Source organism: Vombatus ursinus, unplaced genomic scaffold (assembly GCF_900497805.2).
Source record: "Vombatus ursinus unplaced genomic scaffold, bare-nosed wombat genome assembly UNPS02009062.1, whole genome shotgun sequence".
Taxonomy (NCBI): Eukaryota; Metazoa; Chordata; class Mammalia; order Diprotodontia; family Vombatidae; genus Vombatus; species Vombatus ursinus.
In genome coordinates, this window is record NW_020948840.1 from 12,554,435 (window position 1) to 12,564,567 (window position 10,133).

Sequence of the window (10,133 nt, forward strand, 5' to 3'; positions counted from 1 at the left end):
AACATGCTATGTTCCCTGCTATAAAATTTTAAATTGTGAAATTCTGGCATCTTCATATCATAGTTGCTCTGGCTAAATAACTATTAAGACAATGAAACTGTATTTGACTGCTAGAGTTCAGTCCTTCCTCAGCCAGGTTACAAGATATCATACAGACCAAACCTAAGGAAGGTGTCTGCCTGGGAAGAAGCAAGAGCGCTGATCTAGGAGTCAGGAGACCAGAATCTAGTCCCAACCATATGACCACAAGCAGTCCACTTAGCATCTCTAGAACTCAGTTTCCCTAACTGCAAATTGAGGGGGCTGGAATAGATCAACTTAAAGGTCCCATGCAGCTTTAGGATTCTATGATTCTAAAACAGCTTCTCTATGGAGAGAAATAATGTGGGCACAGAACAATTGAGAACCATCATATTCCATGCATGAGAACATAGTTTCTCACACCAAACGGCCATAACCTCCAGGAGAATCAGGACCTTGGAGCTTGTAGAGAACTGGGTGCAGCCCATCACAGTAGCCCAGTCAGCTTACTGTAGTTGGAATTAACAACAATGTTCATTCACCCTCCTTTTCTCCTTCACTATCATCTATTCTTTATATCATTCTTCATTCTCACCTTGCTTCCTGCTTGCCCCTCCTTTTCTCCTTCATATCACAGAAATTTGTCACACTTTCTCCAGTACTGAGGTGAGGTAGAGTCAGGACCTGGACCGAGAATAACACTGTCCGAGAATCATAATGTTTCAGCATAATTTTTTTTGAAGACTAAATGTAAGGCCCCCAAATAGGGGTGGGGAGATAGTAGTATTTATTTACATGATCAAAACCTCAGTCTTTTTCTTTCTAAAGTAGTATTAATTCCATATGTCACAGAGAGGTACCCCTGGTCCACAAAAAGCTCTTTTTCTGGTTTCAGGTAGACCAGGTTCAGTCCTAGAGTAGCCCTACCCCAGAGAAAAGGAATAAAACTTTTCCTAAGGGTGCTGTGGTGGTAGCAGTAAGAGCTTGGGGTCCATTGCAGGTTGCCACCAACATGGAGGCATTGTACTGGGTGCCCTTCGTGGTACTCGAGTGTCCCAGCCTGAAGCTGAAGAAGCTGCCATAGGCCCACACGCCGTCAGCTATGATGGTGTACGCCCTGGTGGGGGTGTCTTATTTCCTCATCACTGGAGGAACAATTTATGATGTCATTGTGGAACCTCCTAGTGTTGGATTTATGACAGATGAACATGGACATCAAAGACCAGTTGCTTTCTTGGCATATAGAGTAAATGGACAATATATTATGGAAGGACTTGCATCCAGTTTCCTGTTTACAATGGGAGGTTTAGGTTTCATAATCCTAGACCGACCCAATGCACCAAATATTCCCAAGCTCAGTAGGTTTCTTCTTCTATTCATTGGTTTCGTCAACGTCCTCTTGAGTTTCTTCATGGCTACGAAGCTGCCGGGCTATCTACTGGGCTAGAGTTCCTTTTGTGAAGACACAACAGTAACTGGATTCGCTCCTTTTAATGGCGTTTCAAAGGACGTTCTGCCCTCCAGGACAAAACTTGGAACAGGGACTTACTGTGTCTCAGAATGACATAAGGAAAGGCCTGGTGTAAAAATGCAAAAGATTTTAGTCCAATTTTTGGAAAAAACCTTCTTGGTCCCATTGATGTGATCATTTTATAATAATAGTAATAACATCTTGTTTTTCTATATTGACCTACTATTCATGTCAGGTAATCACATCTGTCCTCTTTGATTTTTCCCCCCATTTTTGAGAGAAATTATTTACCTTTATATAATGAAAGTATTGAATAAAGTATTTCCTTATTTCCTACAAGCCCATTTGTAAATTTCACCTTTTCAGGAAAAGGCACTTCTGGTGAAGATGTGCACAAATGCATTCTAGGAGCTGGAGCCTCCAGGCTGATGACTCTGTCCAGGGGACCAGCTTTGCCTTGACTCTTTGTTATTTTAAGTGTAGCTCTCAAAGTCTGTGATTTTGTGTGAGACTGTGTTCCCTAAACAATAAGATGTATGAAAGGAGCCTAAACAAACCATTTTTCTACTGAAAAAAAATTTTCCTAATCCTCTCTGATTCATTATGCTCCCACTCCCAGAGTCCCAGATAAACTATTTTAATAAAGCTTAGATACGGCTCCCACAAGGAATTAAGAGGGTACCCTCTAGTAAAGGTAGCTAGGTGATACAGTAGATAGAGTGCTGGCCCTGGAGTCAGGAGGACCTGAGTTCAAATGTGGCCTCAGATACTTACTAGCTATATGACCCTGAGCAAGTCACTTAACCCTGTTTCAGTTCCTCATCTATAAAATGAGCTGGAGAAGGAAATGGCAAACTATTCTAGTATCTTTGCTAAGAAAACTCCAAATGAGATCATAAAGAGTCAGACATGACTAAAATGACTGAGCAATAACAAAAATCTTACCCCCTCATTTTACAGATGTGAAAACTGAAGCCCAAAAAGGTTAATTCACTTGCCCAAAGTTAAACAGGTAGTGAAAGAAACAGAATCTGAACCCAGGTACCCACACTCCAAATCTGGTGCTCTTTACTATCTTTAAGTTACATTTCTAAAACATTTATTGGTTTAAAAAAATACTTTCCTCACAATAATCCTATGAGGTAGGAGTGGAGCTATTATTGTTATTGTCATTCTCAGGAGCTGTAATCTTCTTGATATGAATAATACCTCCAATGATGAAAATATGGGCCTCTTTATCTAGTAATTAAAAATAATACCTGGCATTTCTATACTGTCTACTACATGCAAGGCACTCTGCTGTCTTATAAAAATTACCTCATTTGATCCTATAATTGTTCATGTTTTACAGTTCAGGAAGTAGAGGCAGACAGAGATTAAGGGACTTGCCCAAGGTCACATAGCTAGTAAGTGTCTGAGGCTAGATGTGAAAACAGGTCTACCTGACTCTAAGGCCTAGCACTCTACCCACAACACCACCTAATCACCATTTCCTCCCAGTGTGGTAGAGGTCTTCCTTCTTGCTTTCTCTTGACATTGTGACTATGCCAATGAGGCACCTGGCTATCCATCATTTATCTGTTAGTCTTGCCACCTGGCTGATCAGTCCATCTCCTTTTACCTTTATGTGTTTCTTTAACACCACCTCTTTGCATTTCCCTGTATATGTTATAACCTGCTCATGACCACCATAAGCTTCTCCATTGCCTTTTGGGTGACTTTCAATCTTATTTTTTTGCAGACAAGTGTCCCATGATGCTGGTAGAATGTATGCATGTGTATGTGTATTCATGTGTGTATTCGTATGTTTAAGGTGGCCACTTGTTTCTAGAAGAAACTTGCAATAATTAAAAAAGCTGCATTCTTTCCCAAAGGCAATGTACACTGCTCTCCTCATCCCATTCAGGTCTGGGTCCATCTCATTGTCCCATTTGTAAAGCCTGTTCAACACACATATGCAGAAAGGCTGTCCACCCAACTGTATTTCATAGCTTAGGCAGCAGGCATTTGTAATGTATTTTTTTTCTATACGGATAATTAACTCCAGCTTACCTATAAAAAAAAATTCCCTTTTCACAGATGAAAAGGTTGATTTCCCCAACGTCACGCCACTAAAAAGTTGTAGAATCAAAACCTGAACCCAGATTCTTTGTGACAAAGTTCCTTGACAGTGCTCCTCCCATATGATAGTCCTTTATCTCCCAGCCTTTGCGCCAGCTGAAATGCTTATTTCCATCTCTTGGAATCTAATTTCCCTCAAGTTACAGTTCAATCAATATCTCCTGCAAGAAGCCTTTCTCGATCTCCCCATTCCCAGCTCTTAGTGGTCTTGCTACCAAACTTGCCTTTTTTATTTTGTGCATAATCTGTAGATAATTCATATAATTTGAATAAAACACTAATGTACACATTACCTCCCCTGATAGACTATAAGCTCCTTGAGGGGGAGGGACTGTTTCTCTTTTTGTCTTTCTATCCTCTGGGCTTAGCACAGTGCCTGGCACACAATAAATGTTTGATAAATACTTATTGACTAATTGTCTGGGTAGCTAGGTGGTGTAATGGATAGAGTACTGGGCTTGGAATCAGGAAGACTCATCTTTCTGAGTTAAAATCTGGCCTTCATCACTTATTAGCTGGGTGATCCTGGGCAAGTCACTAAACCTTATTACCTCAGTTTCCTTATTTGTAAAATGGCATACTACTCCAGTATCTTTACCAAGAAAACCCCATATGAGGTCACAAAGAGTCAGACATGATTGAAAAATGACTGAACAACAATGATTAGCATGAATTCATACCTAATCTTAATGTTTCTATACAGAAATGTGCTGGTAAATGTTTTATAACCAAACATTCTCACAACACACTTTTAAGTTTAATCTGCACTACTAACATTTTCTCTATCACTTCTGAAATCTAGACAATCAACAAGACAATAAATCAAATCCCAATTTGTAGTACTGAACAATTTCTGACGTGTAAATGCCCACACTGGCACAGGTGGGTGGCAAAGTGGATAGAGTTCTGGGCCTGGAGTCAGGAAGACTCATTTTCCTGAGTTTAAATCTGGCTTCAGATATTTGCTATCTGTGTGACCTTGGGCAAGTCACTTAACTGTGTTTGCCTCAGTTTCCTCATCTGTAAAATGAGTTAGAAAAGGAAATGGCAAGCCACTCCAGTATCTTTGGTAAGAAAACCCCAAATGGGGTCATGAAGAGTCAGACATGATTGAAAAAAATAACTGAACAACAACAAATGCTCACATTATAATTTTCACAGTTGGCTCTCAGGAGCAGGTCTGACCTGGCTCCAGCTAACCCTTGCTTGTATATGTATAAGATGGGTTAATGTAATATAGCTGGAAAAATATTGTCATGACAGAAGTCAGGGGACTTTATTCTGAATGTTAGCAAATCATTTAATTTCTCTGGATCTCAGTGGGCTAGTTCATTAAATAAAAAGGTGGGTCTAGAAGAGGAGGGAAGAGAACAAGCACTTACTGATCAATCAATCAATATTGATTAAGTACTTACTATGGGCCAGGCAATATGCTAGATGCTTAATAAAGATTATCTCATTTGATCAGGGTTTCTCAACTTTTTTTGTATCATGGACCCCTCTGGCAGGCAGGTGAAACCTATACACCTCTTCTCGGAATAATGCTCTTAAATGTATAAAGCAAAATATGTAAGATTCTAAAAGAAAACCAATTATGTAGAAATATAGTTACCAGACTATATAGTTTTATACATATAGTTATAAAAATACAGTTATCAGTATAGTTATCAAAAGGGCAGCTGGGAGGTACAGTAGATAGAGCACGGGTCCTGGAGTCGGGAAGATCTGAGTTCAAATCCAACCTCAGACACTAGCTGTGTGACCCTGGGCAAGTCACTTACTCTGTTTGCCTCAGTTTTGTCATCTGCAAAATGAGCTGGAAAAGGAAATGGCAAACTACTCTGGTATCTCTGTCAAGAAAACCCCAAATGGAGTCACAAAGAGTTAGACATGACTGAATAACAACATAGTTATCAATATATATTCACATATATACATATTTATTTTTTTAAAACAAGTTGACAGACCGAAGGTTAGGAATCCCTGGATTCTAGTGGATCTTTAATGTCCCTTCCAGGCTCTACATCTCATTATTTCATATCCAGATTGAACTAGTTTGGAAAAGGACAGTAGTTCAACAGTTAACGCCTTAAAAATCATTAGCACAATTTATCTTTTGCCTTGTTCCTTCTGGCTACGAAAGATCCACCACCAATTTAAACTTACTGTGCAGAAGAGCACTTTAATAATATCAGTTTTCTCCTTCAAGGCTTTTGGCTAGTTTCCCCCTTCATAGATCATAATGCTGGTGTGGGGCCAAGAGATGCTGTGGTTGACTCACAGGTCACTGCAGTTTATGAGAAGTAGGAATAATAGAGAGGAAGGGAGCTCTGACATCATTGGTGAGTGAAGGGAAAAAAAAACCCACCCTGGTGTGTGCTGAGCAGGCTAATTACCCAGCTCTGGATAATGTGGAAAGAGACAGGGCATTGTTCTCCTCTCTAACTGAAGCAGAAAGCACAGTCATGGGAAATGCCATTAACAATGGCCAGGGTCTTCTGATACCCCAAATTCCACAACTGGGTTTTATGATAGGAGTTGCAGTGGGGCTGTAAGCAAGGAGAAAGCTGAAACCTGTTTCAGCCAATGCTTCCAAAATATAACCCTTGGAAAGCAGGGAGGCCTATTATGGCCAATCAAAGGATGCAGCTGTGAAAACCCCACACCTTTCCTAAATTGGCTCTACCGCATAAGGCCCAGCAGAGGCTCAAATTGCTTCTTTGTCCATTAACTTAATTCCATTAAGAAAGGAAAAATATCAAGATCAGCTCAGTTTTTTAAGCTCCTTGCCTGGGGAAACCCCAACACAGCCCCAGTTACGATTAGGCCTTGGTCTGTGAAAGACTTTCATGGTTAAAAACAAACCAGAGCTACCTTTGACCCATAAGGGATTACTCTTTTATTAGTATAGCCCAGGGATTAGTAGAAATGTTTGGCTAATGAATGTCACTACTATATTTGAGCACATGCCTAAATAAGCTACTTGTCGATTGAAACCTATCTATTTATAAGCACTTGTGTATGCTGTGAAAAATCCATCTGTGTTATCGTGCTGTGCCTTCCACCATTCCAGCAAAGGGTGTTATGCCCTATTTGTTTGAGGCCCCACTCAGTGAGGGAAACAAGAGGAAGTATGGATTTTATTCCTCACATTTGGCCAATAAACCAAGAGTTAAGTCCCTAAGCAGTGGTTGGAAGTTGTTTGGACATTAAAAACTCTAAAATGAGATGGGAAAAAAATTGTTTTTTTCACAATTCTAACTGTAGGCATTGACCCAGTAGTATTTATTTGGATAATTTCCCACAAATGCCACAAATCAGTCATTTGCATTTATACACTCAAATGTCTGAACTTCTTAAATTTAAAAAGCAGCATATTTATTGCATAAGCATCAAGTCAAGAGACCTAGGTTCGTATCTTAGTTCTGGCATTTACTAGCTCTGTGACGCAGGCAGGAAGCACTTAACCTTTCTCTGCCTCAGTTTCCTTATCTGTAAGACAAGAGTGGGGAATGGGGAGAGGGAAGTGCTTGTGGTGTAGGGGAAAGAGGGCTGGATTTGGAGTCAGAAACCTGACTCCAAGTCTATATGCTCTGCTGCTCATTCCCTGTGTGACTGTAAGCATGTCACAAGCCCTCTGGACCTTTATTTTCTCATTTATAAACGGAGGAAGTTGGAGTGAATGATCTCAAAGTTCCAGTTCTAGATCTATATAGTGGGCTACAGAAACATCAAGTTATTGTCATGAATTTTTGTTTTCATTTCTATCTTGAAATGCCATGATGGCATATTACACAGAAATCATTATGCTATAAAAGTCGAGGTTTGACACCCTTTATTCAGTCATGGCCTCCTAGCAACCAAGGCAGACCCTCTCTTCCATGGTCCTAAAACTTCCTTGTGCAAAGGCAAAGCCTTGAAGGACGCATCAAATTCCATAAGGGATGCAGTATGGAAGAGCTTGGCAAGGACCTCCAACTGCTACATCTCCTCATCTGGCCCTCCTGCCAGTACAGATTTCCTATTTGCTCACTGGTTTGGGTATAGACAAGGGACTCCTTATTCTTTCAAAGTCTCTGTGCAGCCAGAGTCCTACTTTTACCTGGAAGCCTTAGTGTGAAAGTTGACTAACTTGATAAAGCCGTAAGGACATTCAAAAGAGTAGCGAGGAATATGTAGATTTTAAAAGATCTAGGAAACATAGTAGACCACAAGCTAAATGTTCACCAAGGGACAGTGGAATCTCAATTGCCAAAGTAGAATCAGGGTTTGACTCAAATGACTTTTCATAGCTCTGTCCAACTGTCAGCAGGTCCATAAATATCTACATAATTTAAGTCTTTGTACAATATTCGTATTGTAAACATTCAATCCAATTCAATTTGAAATCAGGTCTTCCTGATTCCAGGTCTGGCACTTTATCCACTGGGCCACCTAGCTGCCTTTTCAACAAATACTTATTAAACATTTATTATATGCAAGGCAGGCATCTAGGTGACCCAGTGGATAAAGTGCTGAGCTTGAAGACAGAAAGACTCTTCTTCCTGAGTTCAAATGTGACCTCAGGTACTTAGTAGCTGTGGGACCCTAGGCAAGTCACTTAACCGGGTTTGCCTCAATTTCCTCATCTGTAAAATGAGCTGGAGAAGGAAATGGCAAAACACTCCAGTATCTTTGCCAAGAAAACCCCAAACAGGGTTAGGAAGATTCGGACACAACTGAAACGACTGAACAGCAAAAATGTATAAGGCACTCGGATAGGTACATGGGACATACAGACAAATATAAAATAATTCCTGACCTCAAAGAGATTATATTCTATTGGGGGATATAACATATGCACAGACAAGTAAACACAAAGTCTATACATGGTAATTTCAAGAGGGAGAAAGTACACATAACTGGGGACATCAGGATAGGCCTTTTATAGACAATGGCACCAAGGTGGGCTTTGAAGCAAGCTAGGGATTCTGAGGCAGAGGCAAGGAGGGGAGGGCATTCTAAATGGAGCCTGGGAAAAGGCATGTTCGATCGTAGCCATCTCTAGGGTGGGGGGTGAGAGGGAGAAAAAAGAGAAATTTACATGATATCTTTATTATATATTTTAAAGGAACAGCAATGTACATAATACATTTGCAGTTTCATGTGCAATCATCTTTTTTATCATACTATGCTATGAAAATACTTGTTTTATTCCATAAATTAAAAATAAATTTTAAAAATTAAAAAAAAAAAAGAAAAGCAAGCTGGAGAGAGAATGGCTAGCAGGCCAGTTGAACTGCAGTAGTGTAAGAAGGGGAGCAATACAAAATAAGACTAGAAAGGGAAGTGGGAGCCAAGGTTAGGTAAAGCCTTTGTGAAGGTCTTTAAATGCTAGGCTGAAATTTTGTAGTTTTTGTAGTTTTATCTTAAAGATTTTGTAGTGTATCCTAAAGGCAACAGGGAGCCACTAAAGATTTTTGAGTCAGGGGAAAAAAAACATGGTCAGATCTTTCTTTTAAGAATATTAATTGGGGGCAGCTAGGTGGCGCAGTGGATAGAGCACTGGCCCTGAAGTCAGGAGGACCTGAGTTCAAATCCTGCCTCAGACCAAACACTTGATACTAGCTGTGTGACCCTGGGCAAGTCACTTAACCCCAATTGCCTAAAAAAACAAAAAAAAAAACAAAAGAAAAAAGAATATTAATTGGGTAGCTGTATGAAAGATGGATCAGAAAAGGGAGAGGCTTGAGGCAGAGGGACCAGTTAGGAGGTTATTGTAATAATCCAGGGCAAGAGATGATCCCAAGGGTTTGAATTAGGGTGGTGGTTGAGTGAGCGGAGAGAAGAGGGAAGGGGACAGATCCAAGAAAGCTTGTGAGGAAAGACTCAACAAGTCTTGGCAACTGATAGGATAAGTGGGGTGAGGGACAGGCAAGAGTCATTCAGCAACAACTATAAAGTGATGGCGAAGAATCGGTCTCTTAATCCCTTAGTGCCTTGGTTTCCCAACTAAGAAATTGTTCATTTCTTCAGAGCTGTTTTTCAAACAAAACATTAGCAGTGGAAAACTAGGATAAAGCTTACAGGCACGCGGTGCTTGGAAATACCAAATATTTAACCATGTCATTATTAGGCACCAAAGACCCAACACTAAATGAGATACAGCTGTTTGAACAGACATTGTTAGCTGCACTGCACACAGCTGGTGTGAAAGGGCTCTCTGAGACAGGAAGGCCTCTGTGGAAGGTATTTGTTTTCAAAAGAAAGTATATGTATTTTACAGTGGGGGTAGGGAAACCCCCTTTTCCTATTATAGGGGGCCCAGACTATAAGGAAGAAAAAAATTGATCAAGGGCTACATACAAGTAGAAAGCAAATTTTAGAAATAGGGAGTAGAAAAATGGAAATATTTAACTTGATTGCTTTTAAAATTATGAATAAGGAACATAAATTTTTAAAAATATTTCTTAATTATCATGAATTTAATGATTATCAACAAATATTTTAATACACACAGAACAAAGGGATTATATATGAA

General features: G+C 39.9%; 1 pseudogene; it reads left to right on the forward strand.

Annotated features, from left to right (window-relative positions):
• Positions 1-1,033: 1,033 nt before the first annotated feature.
• LOC114034786 lies at positions 1,034-1,483 on the forward strand (annotated as a pseudogene).
• The last annotated feature ends 8,650 nt before the right edge of the window (positions 1,484-10,133 follow it).